The sequence below is a fragment of the Lissotriton helveticus genome, chromosome 3_1, assembly GCF_964261635.1.
Source record: "Lissotriton helveticus chromosome 3_1, aLisHel1.1, whole genome shotgun sequence".
NCBI lineage: Eukaryota > Metazoa > Chordata > Amphibia > Caudata > Salamandridae > Lissotriton > Lissotriton helveticus.
In genome coordinates, this window is record NC_136061.1 from 488378705 (window position 1) to 488393636 (window position 14932).

The following is a 14932-nucleotide window of genomic DNA, read 5'->3' on the forward strand; positions in this document are numbered from 1 at the left end:
TTCGCTGTTACAGTTGGTAAAACTTTTTTGAATCCACGGTCTCGAGGTTCCAATATTTATGGACTTTGATTGTCTCGTTTGTGGACCAATAGCACAGGACCACAAGGGTAGTGGCCCTGTACTGCTGGTAAGTCCCACAGTGTACCACACGCTTGCTGTTTGGGGCCTATTGGTCGAGTGTGGATAAGTTTGTCTCGTAGGTTTGTACTTCTTTTCAAGGAGAACAGTGGTAGTGGTATTTTGTCTGTGCAACTGTTGAGAATGTGCCAGAGCTTTCTGACACTTTTTTGTATGCTGTTAGTAAGAGAGCTGAAGGTATTTACAAAAGTAAGGCAACCTAGAGATGGTTATTCCGTTGGAGGTTCTAACAACGCCTCCCGATTGTTGTTAGTAGCTCTTTTGTGAGCTTGTCTAATCAGTTTTTTAGGATATTTCTTCTCTTTAAATTGTTCAATGAGGTTTGTTGCATGTTCCTCAAATGCGCCCATGATGGAACAGTTTCTCCGAACCCGGAGAAACTGCCCATATGGCAGCTTTTCCCAAAGGGACTTCGGGTGTTGACTGTCGAAGCGAAGCAGAGTTCCGAGCCATCGGCTTACGATACAATTCACTTTGTAGACCAATTGGTGTACTGAAAATTGATAGGTTTGAAAAAGCTATTCTCTCTTTGTCTGCTTCCACTGTGAATTTCAAGAAGTTAATCCTCGTATTTAGCCAGTCTTTAAATCTTGTGATGGACTCCAGGTTCCCTCGCCAGACAACCAACACATCGTTGATATCCCGCTTCCATAAGCGGATTGACTCAAAAAATGGATTTGATCTGGTTAGGACTTGTTGTTCAAAAGTATGGACGTATAGGTTCGCCAAGCTTGACGCAAACATGCTGTCCATACTCGTCACAGACACCTGTAGGTAAATGGTGTCTTCATATTTGAAACAGTTGTCTTTCATAGCTAGTGACATTATAAATGGGACCGGTATTATGGAGTCCACTGTTGCATTCGTCAGAATCTGAAAAATTGTGTCCAAAGTCTCATCCTGAGGTATTGACGTGTATAACGATTCGACATCGAATGACTCTAGATAGTCCTGCTCAGAGTGTGCAGATCTAGTTACCGGCATAAGACTAGCGTCTCTGTATGGTCTAACTGATAAATAGTACTTTGTACTGTGATCACTACCAAAACAGGGAACGGTGTTTTAAACATAGAATAACCGGTTTATACTCATTCATGTCGGTTCATGCATTTCATCAACATTTATCCATTTTTGGTGATATGGGTAATTACTAATCTCTGTTAAGTATACATGTGGGATGATGCAAGCAATCAGAATTGAGCGCAGAACGGAGAAAAGCTCTTGAGTTTTGTGATTGAAACAAACAGAGAAATAGCGAAAGCGAGTTAGTTTAGCATACCTTGGTTTGTCAAATGGTCATCACATACAGAGAACTGAGATAGTACGCGAGTACCACTCAGTGGTTACAAGTTGCCAGTATACATTCAACAAAAGCAGTATACTTTTTATTAAGCATGATGAAAGAATACTTGAAAAATGTAGAGGTGAAGAATATGACTAAACAACTATTACCAGCTTCCTTTTTACACAAGAAGGATGAACGTATTTATGAGGAGTACGATAGATGACTGTAGTTTATCCACGTGCCTTACCTGAAATCAGCCATGATATGATATTGGTCTTGATTGTCTGTGATGTATAAAGATATACTTAAAAACATAAGTTCAATGAACAATGTGATCCATGTGATAAATTATACATGGACGCCGTTTAAGTTTAAGCATGTGTAGAAAATAATTGTTTCTATCCACTTCATTTTGGGTGCATGATGATTACCCTCCAGAGCGGGGCCTCGTTGACTGTAGATGGTACCAGGTGAGGTCTAGTCCTCGTATTGCATTGGTGAGCATTTTTTGTCTTTTTACACCATTGTATTGTTTGAACTGAATAAAAGTTGCAATTCATTGAAGATACTAGATGCATTATTGAAGTTTTAATCATATTGTTTTTCAGATGCCCTATACATCATGTATATACAGAGGATTTGAATATTCATTACAAGGGTATAGCAGATGCCATCAGTATGTATAATTTTTGGTTATTGCAGTAGCAAAGATTGCTTGTGGAGAGGTCCTGAAGAAAGCCAGGGAGAGTTATCCCATTGGCTGAAACATGTCAACCATATATATATAAGCAGTGAATCGTTATAATGCGGTCTTTCTCCTGCACTGTTTTTAAGTAGGAACGCAATCTGAGAACATAAGAAAAGAGGAAAACCATTTTTGCCTCTCTTGCTTATCCTATTTTAACTACACATTTCTATTTTCTTGCACTGCACTTTTCTAAAAGGAATGATCTTGAAAGACTTCCCTTCATGCTCTTTTTCCTCTGGTAAGAGCTCAACAAGAGGGTACAACTCATTCATTATTCCTCTATGACTGGTGAGGAAAGAAGAAGAGTTGTTTGGAACCCCAGATGATGACACTCGGTACTTAAAGTGAATTGATGGGATACCAATAATCCTGAAAGGGTTCTCTCTTTTTCACTTTCTTCATGAATTTCTATCCTATACCTTGACCTTCTTTGTTTGCACCTTGTACATTAACACGATTGGCATATGTAGAATTGTATCTAGTGCAACAGTGTTCTTTATAGAACACAGATTATTTGGTTGTTGTGTAATTCACTATTTCCACCAGCTCTAAATCCGAAGGCGTTTGCTAGTTGGCTGGAGGGAGACTGCAGGACGATACGAGATGTGTACACAGGGGACATATTCAAAACCTTCACTCAATGCAAGAAGGAGTTCCGGCTCCTAGAGGGAGCCAAGCTTCAATACGCGCAACTCCGTCAATGGCTATCCACGCCAGCTACAAAGCAGGCCGCCACGCAAGCATTCACCCACATAGTACGCTGCTTTGACGACTTGAAGGAACTCATATCTCGGACATATAAGATCTTACATCACCCCCCGCTAGTAACCACTCACCCATACCAACGACAATGGCAATCGGCCTCTCCCACCGACATTTCACCCGCCCAATGGCGTAGTTTGTGGCGAGACATCCCAAAGATCTTTTGCAGTGTATCACAACGGGAAACTGCATACAAGATCATGACGCATTGGTTTTACACACCTTCTCGACTGCATAGGATGTTTCCCATGTCTTCTCCAATGTGCTGGAGATGTTCGAGCTCCCCGGGTGACTTTATTTACATTTGGTGGATTTGCCCGCTCCTGACCCTCTTCTGGAAAGAGGTACTTAGTCATATTAAAGTAGTGCTTGGCTTCCCCCTGCCTGAATCTCCAGTTGCAATTTTGCTAGGTCTTAAGCCCGACAACCTGCAGGCGCTCACCTGTAGTGATTGGTATATTGCTCTCCACATGCTAGGGACGCTAAACAGTCACACAACACACGATTCACTACAGTATGGCAACCACTGATTGATTATCTCTGTAAAATAGAGCACGCACGTCTTCTACCCCCGAAGCTCTGGGCCCTATGCCTCTGAGGACGCTGTGCTCCCACCTGAACATGACAGATTAATTGCATAGTCACATTGGTATCACCCCCGATCCCCCACGAAACGTGACAGGAAGCAACCTGCTCACTACATGCCATTGCTCCCCCTCCTACCCCCTGCCTGCCTCCCCCCTCCCAGCCCATCCCCTTCTTTTACTCTACATCAGTCTTGACCCCCACTGCTCGGACCTCTAGGCAAAGTGATAGCTTCTTCCCCTCCCGCACTATACACTCAAGCCCCCTTGTTGTAGTCATCCTTTCTCCTCTGGTTTTCTCATAGACCTCTCTCCACTCTACTATTCCTTAACCTTTCTCTGTTCCCATCTACAGGCTCTTTGTCGCTTTCTCTTTCTTCTTTTCTTGTTATGGAATTAAGCTTGTCGATCAAGGGTCTTGAAATGCTACCACAGTGCAACTCTATGCGCCACACATTGTAAAACGCGGCCAGCCTTAATATGGGTTGTAGGCGACTTGCTGTGTAATGCTTACATGATCTACGTCACCACAGCCTCCCCACGATTTTCTATACAATGCAGCCGGCCCTACATAGGGTTGTGGGTCCTATGCTGTGTAAATGATGACCCTCCTTTTTATATCTCTGCAATAATAAAACAGATTTAATTGTAAAAACTACAATACAAAATATAAATACTGTAAGATCTCAATGTTGCAACACTTTTCTCCTTACGATAAAGTGACACTCACAGTATTACACGAGGAATGAAAACAAAGAAACGTTACACATATACATAAAGAAAATTGGTAACTATGAACAGAGTATGGTATATGCATTTTATATAGTGCTTATTCAGAGCAGAATATATGCACGGGATCACTATGAATAAAAATACTGATGAGGTACCCTGGTAGCCCCACCAATAAGAAGAGTCAGTTACATCCAACCACACAGGCAACCTTCCTATTTAAACACCCAAGATCTCGAACAACATTACCATGCAGGCTTTGCTTTCAGGAGAGAAAAAAACTTCAACAAAAACGCCCTTTGTAGTTTATCAATTGGAAAATATACATTTCACTAACGTTTCTGTCACTCGGAGTTCACTTTAAACTACATAGGCTGCATGAATATATGTACAACCCTGCCGATTAAAACAAAATGTTTATTTTACCCGAAGTGTGGCTCCAACCAGGTTCGCTGATTTTGTCAGAATAAGTAGGTAAATGGGCTGCACTTTAAGCCAGTCACCCGATCACACCTCCTTCTCCGCATTGCCAAGAACTTTCTCTTACGTGGGCGGATACACACTTTACCCTTTCTCTCAGGCGTCTCCTGTTTGTATTTCTGACTCAGTGCCTGCCTTTCTCTTCCCACTGAACTAACAGTCACAGTATACTTAGCTCGTCGTGTTCCACTAGCTTCTGCCTCATCTCCTCGGCCAATCGCCACAAGTCCGCTGTGCCCTGCCGTGCTGGATTGGTTGGAAGATACTTTGAGGTAATATAAAAGAGAACAGTGCCAGCGGCCATAGCGGTTTGGGAAAAGAAGCACGGGTCAAAGTAAATACGGTCAAGAAACGAGAGAATGAAGGTTATTGGACAGGCAGGCACTCATGGCTACCCTTCGTTTGAATACAAACGTCTTACATGTTACGTTTCATGCTTTATCCTTAGACACATTTACTTGTTTCACTTTCCAAGCGATACTGTGCAACTTCAGAAATAAGTCACAGGGGTATATTTTCTAAAGTAACCATTCAGTTTGCTAGATTATGTTAAATGTTTATTTATCGTTGTGTGGCATTGTCAGTCAATATCCAAATAGACTAGATGTATGTTTTAGTTTATCTTTGAGATCAAAGCACTGTCCGTAGAGGCGTTCTTTCAGGAGTCACGTGTGAAACTCTTCTGTCCAACAGGAAACGGGCACAATCTTGTCCCCGCCCTTTCACTCTTCTCCCCACCCTCTTGAGGACTGAACGTCGACGCGCACGTACGGAAATAGACTTTTGGATGGAGCAGTTGCTCGGCAACCAAGGAAGCGCCAGCACAGGCAGTGACTTGTGGTTTCCATGGTTTCTTGGGAAGGCGTGCATCTGCGTACAACCATTTGGGAGCACCGTTTACGAAGAACCTTGTAAGTCTTCTGCCAACTACCGTTGACGAGTGCAGGCTGTGCAGCCCTCGTTGACATTATCAGCTCTGCAGATATTCTCTGACGGGGAAAAACTACAGAAGGCCGATATTCAGGGTCCTTTAGCTCTCGCTGAGCGGTGAGTACACGTGTATTGCTCTATCCTTTATGACCAGACGGATTACACTGGTTTCGTAGTGGTCGGGGTAACCCGTAAAACGGCTTTAGAGAACTGACCGCCCCCAAAACAATATCCTACATGATATACATGAATAAAGGGGATTTTGTCAGTTGACTTTATCCACTGCGCTGTTGAATTGTCATTCACATTTTGCTTCCTCCCACCATTGAATTACATTTATTGTGTCAATTAATTAGGATCGGTAAAAAAAAGTACAAAAAATACTAAAATAGCGAAAGAGCATTCAATCACAGTGCATACACTACTCTGACAATGTAAGGTGCAGGACCGTGTGCATCCAGAGATAGATACAAGTCAATGTAAGGGTGTTCACAGTAATATATATCCATGCAAAATTGAAATGGCCACAAAAAAGTGTTAAAACACGTAAACAAGTAGTTTATGTATAAAGTAGACTGAAGCTTCTATTCTCAAATAATGTTTACTGTATTTGCTTGCAGATTATTAAAGGGAAATATTAAATCCATATACTTCCCCAAACGAGCCAAGTTCAAAAGGGATCTAGTTGTCAAGCTGAAATACAAGACATCCTTTCAGGTTGAAATCCCATGTTTTAAAACAGCAGCTTCAATAAAGTGTGCCTTGCAGGTAAAAATTCAGAGCAACAACAAAGCAGGTGAGGCATGGGCTCTCTCTTATTATTACAAAACCTACAAGGGCCAATTTCTAGATGTCGCAGCCCAAGCCGCATTGATGGGAAGGACCATAATTCCCGCTCATTGGATTTTAAGCCTGATCTCCTTGCTACAAAGCAGCACTCAAATAGGATCTTGCATCTTGAGTCCTTCATAAATCTTTCCAATTTGTGCTGGGTAGCTACTAGGTTTGACCGTGCCCAAATCAGCCTTTCTTGAAAGCGCCTATTACTTTTTTAATACAATACATTTAATACACAAGTACGACTGTGATTTGGAGACTCGTGTAGCCATTCTCCACCTGGAGAACAACAACGACCACAACACCACCACCCTGCTGGACAACCTCACCTACCTCGGACTCAAGCAACTGGTGACCACCCCCACCCACTACGCCGGCCACATGCTTGACCCCGTCTTCTCCTCCAGCAAGGACGTCTCCTTCAGCCACGCCACGGGACTCCACTGGACAGACCACAGCTGCGTCCACTTCAGCTTCAAAAGGACCACGACCCATCACCACCCGCAACAGGTTCCCCGCAGGAGCTGGAACAAGATCACAGCCGACCAGCTCGCCACATCCCTGAGCCAGAACCCTCCAGCCAGCTCAGCGAACCCCAACCAAGCCGCCAACAACCTCACAAGGTGGATCAACAACTGCGCAGACGACCTCGCTCCACTGAAGACCCCCCCGCCAGACCCGGCTCCAAGAAAGCATCCTGGTTTACCGACGAACTCAAGAGCTCCAAGAAGAACTGCCAAGCCCTCGAGAAAGCCTGGCGCAGAGACCCTACTACAGACAACATGACCACCCTCAAGCTTGCCACTCGAAAGCATCACCAGCTGATCCACGCCACCAAGCGAACCGCATTCAAGGAACGACTAGACAACAACGCCCACAACAGCAAGGAACTCTTCAACATCGTCAAAGAGCTCTCGAACCCTAGCGCCAGAAACAACGACATCACTCCCTCGCAAGACCTCTGCAACTCGCTCGCCTCGTACTTCCACAACAAGATCGCAGACATACACAACAGTTTCAGAACACAGCCGACGCACCCTATGACCGCACCAACGCCCCCCACCACCACCCTCCATGCCTGGACCCCGGTCAACACAGAAGACACCATCCGCACGATGAACTCCATCCACTCCGGCTCCCCAACCGACCCCTGCCCTCACCACATCTTCAACAAGGCCGACTCCGTCATCGCACCCCACCTACGGGACATCATCAACGCCTCCTTCGACACCGCCACCTTCCCTGAGAGTTGGAAGCACGCCGAACTCAGCGCCCTACTGAAGAAACCATCAGCGGACCCCACCGACCTCAAAAACTACCGCCCCATCTCTCTCCTTCCTTTTCCTGCCAAAGTCATCGAGGAGACAGTCAACAGACAGCTGGCCGCCTTCCTCGAGACGAATGGATCCCTCGACCACTCGCAGTCCGGCTTCCGAGCCAACCACAGCACCAAGACCGCCCTCATCGCAGCCACCGATGACATCCGGACACTGCTCGACAACGGGGAAACAGCGGCACTCATCCTCCTGGACCTCTCCGCGGCGTTCGACACGGTCTGCCACCGCACCCTAGTGCAGCGCCTCAACAACATCGGAATCCAGGAGAAGGCACTAGAATGGATCATCTCCTTCCTCGCCGGAAGAACACAGAGAGTACGCCTCCCCCCGTTCAGATCCGAGGCCACCGAAGTCATCTGCGGCGTACCACAAGGATCATCACTCAGCCCCACGCTGTTCAACATCTACATGATCCCCCTTGCGGCCATCGCACGCCAACACAACCTCAACATCATCTCCTACGCCGACGACACCCAGCTGATCCTCTCCCTCACCAACGACCCCGCCACCGCCAGAACCAACCTACACGAAGGGATGAAAGATGTAGCCGAGTGGATGATGACCAGCCGCCTGAAACTGAACTCAGATAAGACGGAAGTCCTCATCCTGGGATCTTCACCCTCCGCCTGGGACGGCCCCCCGCCCTGGGCAGCGCACCCAAACCAACAGACCACGCACGCAACCTGGGTTTCATCCTGGACTCCTCCCGCTCCATGACCAGACAAGTCAACGCCGCCTCCTCGTCATGCTTCAACATCCTACGCATGCTACGCAAGATCTTCCGGTGGATCCCCACCGAAACCAGGAAGACGGTCACCCAGGCCCTCGTCACCAGCCGACTGGACTACGGCAACTCCCTCTACGCCGGCACCACAGCCAAACTCCAGAAAAGACTCCAGCGCATTCAGAACGCCTCAGCACGCCTCATCCTGGGCATCCCCCGACACAGACACATCTCCGCACACCTGAGAAACCTGCACTGGCTCCCCGTCAGCAAGAGAATCACGTTCCGACTCCTCACCCACGCACACAAAGCTCTCCACAACCAAGGCCCAAGATACCTCAACGACCGTCTGACCTTCTACACTCCCACCCGCCAGCTTCGATCGACCAGCCACGCCCTCGCCGCCATCCCCCGCATCCGAAGATCCACCACGAGAGGAAGATCCTTCTCCTACCTGGCTGCCAAGACGTGGAACTCCCTCCCCATCCACCTCCGCCTGACCCAAGACCACCTCTCCTTCAGGAAGCAACTGAAGACCTGGCTGTTCGAGCAGTAGCGGACCCAACTTCCCCAAGCGCCTTGAGACCCTCCGGGTGAGTAGCGCGCTATACAAATGCTTTGATTGATTGATTGATATTTACATTTAAATCTTTCACTGCTTCTCCTAAATAGTTACACCACAGGTTGCCAGTTTTAAAAAATTTTTTATAACCAACTTTATTGAAAGTTTTCTGGCAAGACACTTTCAGCTAGATTCATCAAAGACCCGTTTTGCGAGTCTTTAATAGCGATTCATAAGGAATCGCTATTAAGGACTTGCAAAACGGGATTCATGTAGGAATTGCACAAAATATTGCGATTCCTACATCTTCCTTATTTGCGATTAGCAAATTGCTAATCGCAAATAAGGATGCGATTTCAAGGGTTCCAGGGGTGTCCAAAGGACACCCTGTAGCACCCCTGAAAAGCAAATGTAGCCAGATGTTGCGCACACACATGTCCAAAGGACATGTGTGTGTGTAACATACCACTCAGAAAAATGTACTAAAGTGCATTTTTCTGAGTTTTCGCTATTTACCACGAAGTCTGACTTCGCGGTAAATAGCGGCGAGAAATAGCGAATTCGCTAATAGAAAATGGTTAATGAATTGCATTTAAGGAAACTCAAATAGAGAATCCTTAAATGCAATTCCTCGCAAATATGCGATATCGCAATTAGCGATTTTTGCATTTGGGATGATGAATCCCAAATGCAAAAATTGCACTCGCAAAGGGCCAGATTCCCAGAATCTGGCCCTTTGCGAGCCGTTTTCGGCTTGATGAATCTAGCTGATAGTAGCATATCTCAAAATAATACAGTGCACACTCACAACAGTACAGCAAGCCCAGCCATCGATATTATAAAACATTACATGATCGGGAAGAGGGCAGGGGAGGTGGGCTTGGTATTATATTTAAAGGCTGCTACACCCTGACCCAGTTGCCCCAGGTGAACATGGAGATGGCAGAGATATTGGGATTTACTTTAAAAAAATGTCCTAAACAATCCTTCTCAGAGGGCCTCATATATAGACCACCCGGTACAGCGGTTGACTTTGTTCAGGCTCTCTTTGATATAGTTTTGACTTTGGTCCTGCGGTACGGACACTGTGTTTTGAAGGGGGACTTTAATCTATACATGGATAGCGATCAACCAACTGATAGCCATATTCTGATGAAGAGCTGTGCTTCTATGGGCCTTATCCCATCTAATAAGGTCCGACTCATCTGGCCGGTCACACGCTATTCCAAATATTCACCTCCAAGCCCCTTGCTGTCGATCCTCCTGTATCCTTGTCTGGTCTGACCATTTTCTCCTTAGATTTAGATGGCCAAAATTTAGTAAGGTCCCTCGCAAAGAGAGCAGGCCTTTCTGTTCAGTCAGGGCTTCTGGCAACTGTGAGGATTTGTTGATTAAAAAGCTGGAGGCCTCGAGTACCTTGCTGGCTGGCGAGTTTAATATCGATTTAGGCCTAGTCCAGGACTAGATTGAGTCTGCCTATCATTCTTAGACTGTGGAAAGTAGTACTAAACAGTCCCGGTCCAAAATGCTGAGTACTTGGTTTACTCCAGCTTTAAAAAAATTGAAGCTAGCGTGCAAACGCAAGGAAAGATAATGGGTGACTAAATATTGTCTCTTAGCTAAAGCCGTCTATAAAGCAGAGTTAGGCAACTACTACAAAGAAATCAGAGTAGCTAAAAAGTCCTAATTTTCAGCCAGAATCTTGAAAGCAGGCAGTTTTTTTAAATCGTGAGGTCTTTCTCTATGCCGGAGGTAGGCTCCATTTTGGAGCCTCCCACTAATGAATGGCGTGAGACACTGCCCTCCTTGTTCTAGGAAAAAAATGCGTCCATCCAAGCCAGCCTCCCTACACCTGTGATGGACTCTGGTATCCTAGGGCCGTCCTTAGAAAGGACCAGTACTCTAGAAGTGCCCAAAGATACTGGATCCTCCTTTTGGGAAGTAAATTCTCTGGACTATTTCAACCCCATTTCTTTGGAAAATTCATTAAGGCCTTAAGTCAGGCTCCCCCTTGGATACGGCCCCGGCCTCCATTCTGTCACTGGGTGCAAATGCAATCTACCCTCACATGAATCAGCTACTGAATCATCCCTCCTTGAGGCCATGGTCCCCATGAATTGGAAGTTGGCCAAAGTTATTCCTCTGCTAAAAAAGGCTCAGGTCGATCCCTTGACCCGGTTAATTACAGGCTGATCTCCCTGCTCCCAGAATTTTCGAAGATACTAGAAAAGCACGTGAACTAGCAGCTATCTTTTTTTCTGGAAGAGAATGGCCTGCTCCACCCTAGCCAGTCGGGCTTTCGCCCGAATCACTGTACGGAAACAGCGCTGTTAGAAGTGGTGGACTCTATCCGAATGAGTCAAGAGGCAGGTTAGAAGGCGCTGCTGATACTGTTAGATCTATCGGCCGCCCCAATACGGTGTCACATCAGATGCTATTCACACGGCTTTATGCAATTGGCATCAGGGATTTGGCCTGGAAGTTGCTGGCTTCTTTTCTAGAAGGGAAGGGGCAGGAGTTCTGGTGTCATCCTTTTTTAGCTTTCTCACTCTCATTGGAGGGGTCCCACAGGGTTCGGCTTTGAGCCGAACCCTGTTTAACATCTACCTCACTCCTTTAGCTGAGGTCGATGAATAATGGGGGGCCAAAATTGTGTCCTATGCAGACAAGGTGCAGCTGTTGTTTACATGGAAAGCTAACAATCCCTTCCCCGGTGTGCTAATCAGTTCCTGCCTCACGGCTGTTTTCGGGAGGCTGACCTTTAACTGGTTGAAATGTAACGCTGCTAAAACTGAACTCCTCTTCTTTGATAAAGCGACGGAGACCCCTCTACATGTCTTCTGGCCTGCGGACTTTCCGCCCCCCTCAGCGAATTGCCTGGCGATGACCAATCTGGGGTTTAAACTTGACTACTAGCAGCTCTTTCATGCTCAGGTGAACGCCGTAGTTGGCACCTGGTTTGCTCTGCTGCGTCTCTTATGGAAAGTCCTATTTCTTCCATAAAGAGGCCAGACAACAGGTGATCCAGGCTTTGATTATATCAAGGCTGGATTATGGGAACGGACTCTATCTGGGGATGCCTGGGGTTTTGCTTGACAGGCTTCAACTGGTCTAGAAAGCAGCAGCCTAGATCATTTTTTTAGCTCCTCTGAAATTCACGTGTGTCACACCTACTGAGGAGCCTTTATTGGCTCCCTGTAAGGAAAATAATAATTTTTAAAACCCTGCTTATCACACAGAAAGTTCTCTACGGGGAAGGACCTAGCTATCTTAAACATAGAATATCCTTCCACTCTCCTCCTAGACAGTTACATTCCGCCAACCTGATGTTGGCCAATGTCCCTCGCTTTATAAAATCTAGGTCAGGAGGTAAGTTTCTCTCCATCCTGGGACCATGTCATTGGAATAAAACGCCACTTCATCTGAGACGCATTGAATCCATTCCCCTGTTTTGGAAAAAGCTGAAAACATGGCTGTTTTCCTGCCCCTAAGCTTACTCTTCCGTGTTCCTCCCAGTCAGTCAGCGCCAGGACACTCATTGAGTAACAGTGCGCTTTACAAATACTCACACATAGACACATAGACATGATCAAATCGACAACCCAAATTGCTACACCATTTAACCCCATATTCGACCATGCTTTTGTGGACAACCACAAGCCTCAAAAATCATTTTCTCTAGAGCGCGCACCAGTCCACCCCCTTGCACCAGCACTTGACAGTCAATGGATTTGGTTGTTTCCAGTTATGAGCCACATCCCATTTTGTGACCAGACAGGCCACCCTCAAAAAGATCCGTTCAGCCTAGGGGCCTCCAACCACCTCCACCAACCCCACAGTACAGGGCGTGAGTTCCATGGTGGCCTAAAACAAAGGAAAGCATTTTATCCCCCCCTCCCAGAGGGCCTTAACACAAGACATTCCCCCGCCACATGGGAGAAATCTGCTGCCGGAAGTGCATATCGTGCACATACTGCCTCTGCGCCGGGGAGCGAATGTTGTAAGCACCGCTGGGTGAGGCATGTCGCATGCTGGTAATTAAATTGCTCTATATGCAACCGCAATGAAATCGCCAACTCTCGGGCGCCATATAGGCCCCCCTCCATTCCTCTTCCTCCAGTTCTCCCACCCAGAGCTCCCACCTCTGCCTAGCCCGCCCAAGGCCGTCAGCAGCATGGATTACCAATGAGCGATAAATCATAGAGATTGTCCCCTTACCCAAATGCCTAAAGAAAACCTTTGCCTCTTGTGGACTAAACTCAGATAGTGAATCATCTCGGAGATTGTGAGCCTGCTGGGCGTGGCATAGCTGGAGGTAACCAAAGAACTGTGAATTGGCCATGTTATGTCTGACCTTTAAGACCTGAAATGTCACAAGGCTACCTCCCCTGTATATGTCCCCCAGATAGGATATCCCAATTTGGTCCCAGGGGATGGAACCCTCTTGGGTCGAGAGCTAACTGAGCCAAGTTATCCGCCATAAGGGAGTCATCTCAGTGAGACGTGGTCTCAGCCAATTAGTGGAAGAGCTGCCCTCCAGCAGGTAAGGGACACCCGCATACAAGAAGGTAGTGCGGTAGGCAGCTGTGCCCGTACAGAAAATAAAGCAGACTATCAAGACTCATCGAGTGAATCTCCAGAAGGTACACCTGGTCATCCCACCCACCCATGAACCAGTCGTTAATCGGTACCAGGTGGCATGCGAGGTAGTATAGGTAAATGTCTGATAAGCCTAAGCTTCCATCAAAGGAGATATGCGCGGGGACTGAAAAGCCACCTTCACCTGCCCATACAAAATTAGTGATCTTGATAGTCAGGGAGCAAAACCACATGCGAGGGATGGGGTAGGAGTATTTGCCCAGAATGTACAAATAGTGCGGCTGGCACACCATCTTGAAGAGGGCAGTAAACCCCATGGGTTTCAGAGGCAGGACGGCCCAGTGGCATATGTCGCTTTCAATCATGAGGCCCAGTCCCCGGAAGTTAAGGGCCCAGGCCTGATCAGGGAGGGGGGACATGTGGAACCCTAAGTACTTGAAGGAGTTCTGTCGGGTGGGAATGTTGGGGCACCAAACCGCCCAACAGCGTTCTCCCCCACCTCTATCAGACAGGACTTGCCCTTATTAATTCAGAGCCCGGACGCCTCGCCATACAGATGAAGCAGTCACAGACACCAGGGGCCGGACCTCTGTAGGTTTTTCAGAAACAGAAGGAGATCGTCTGCGTATAATGCTATGCGGTCCTCAAATCCACTGCCAGCCCCAGACCTGGGCGTCACAGTGTAGAAGTCGCGCCAGGGGCTCTTTCACTAAGGCTAATAGCAATCGGGACAGCGGACACCCCTGGACATGCTGCGTTCAAAATGAAACACAGGAGACAGAACCCCATTTACATGGGCCCGAGCACTCTGGCATGGAAAAAAAGACATATCATACGACAAAACCCCTCTACCATTCCTACCCGCTGGAGAACTCTATCCATAAAATCCCACAACACTGTGTTGAAAGCATCGGTAAAATCAACTAACAGAAGGGCCAGGGTGCCATCAAGGTCCAGTGCCCAAGAGAGTGCCGCATGGACCCTCCTAATACAATGACGCATGCTGCGACCAGCATGGATCCACACTGATCTGGGTGGATCAGATGTGGTAACGCCTGACCCAAAAGCGTTGCTAGAACTTTCTTGTAGATCTTAATGTCCACGTTAATAAGGGAGATCGGGCGGTACGTTGAACACTAGTCTCTAGGGAGACCCTTCCTTGGCTGAACTACAATTGTAGCATAATCTAAGTTGGGTGGAAAGGAACCCTGCTGCAG

At 46.9% G+C, this 14932-nt stretch overlaps 2 protein-coding genes across 6 annotated transcripts in view; one reads left to right on the top strand and one right to left on the bottom strand.

Moving 5' to 3' along the window:
- LOC144822631 (uncharacterized) overlaps window positions 1–4934 on the bottom strand; it is a 205935-nt gene extending 201001 nt beyond the window's left edge. The window contains exons 1-2 of one of the 2 annotated variants that reach the window (XM_078680372.1): window positions 4673–4934; window positions 4032–4140 (exon numbers count right to left, since the gene is read on the bottom strand). The gene's annotated coding sequence lies outside the window, so the exon portion shown is untranslated. The remainder of the gene's footprint in view (window positions 1–4031; window positions 4141–4672) is intronic. The other variant, XM_078680371.1, reaches the window with a different exon arrangement.
- A 580-nt stretch (window positions 4935–5514) lies between these two features.
- ANKAR (ankyrin and armadillo repeat containing) overlaps window positions 5515–14932 on the top strand; it is a 1199016-nt gene continuing 1189598 nt past the window's right edge. For all 4 annotated transcript variants that reach the window (XM_078680368.1, XM_078680367.1, XM_078680369.1 and 1 more), the window contains exon 1: window positions 5515–5773. The gene's annotated coding sequence lies outside the window, so the exon portion shown is untranslated. The remainder of the gene's footprint in view (window positions 5774–14932) is intronic.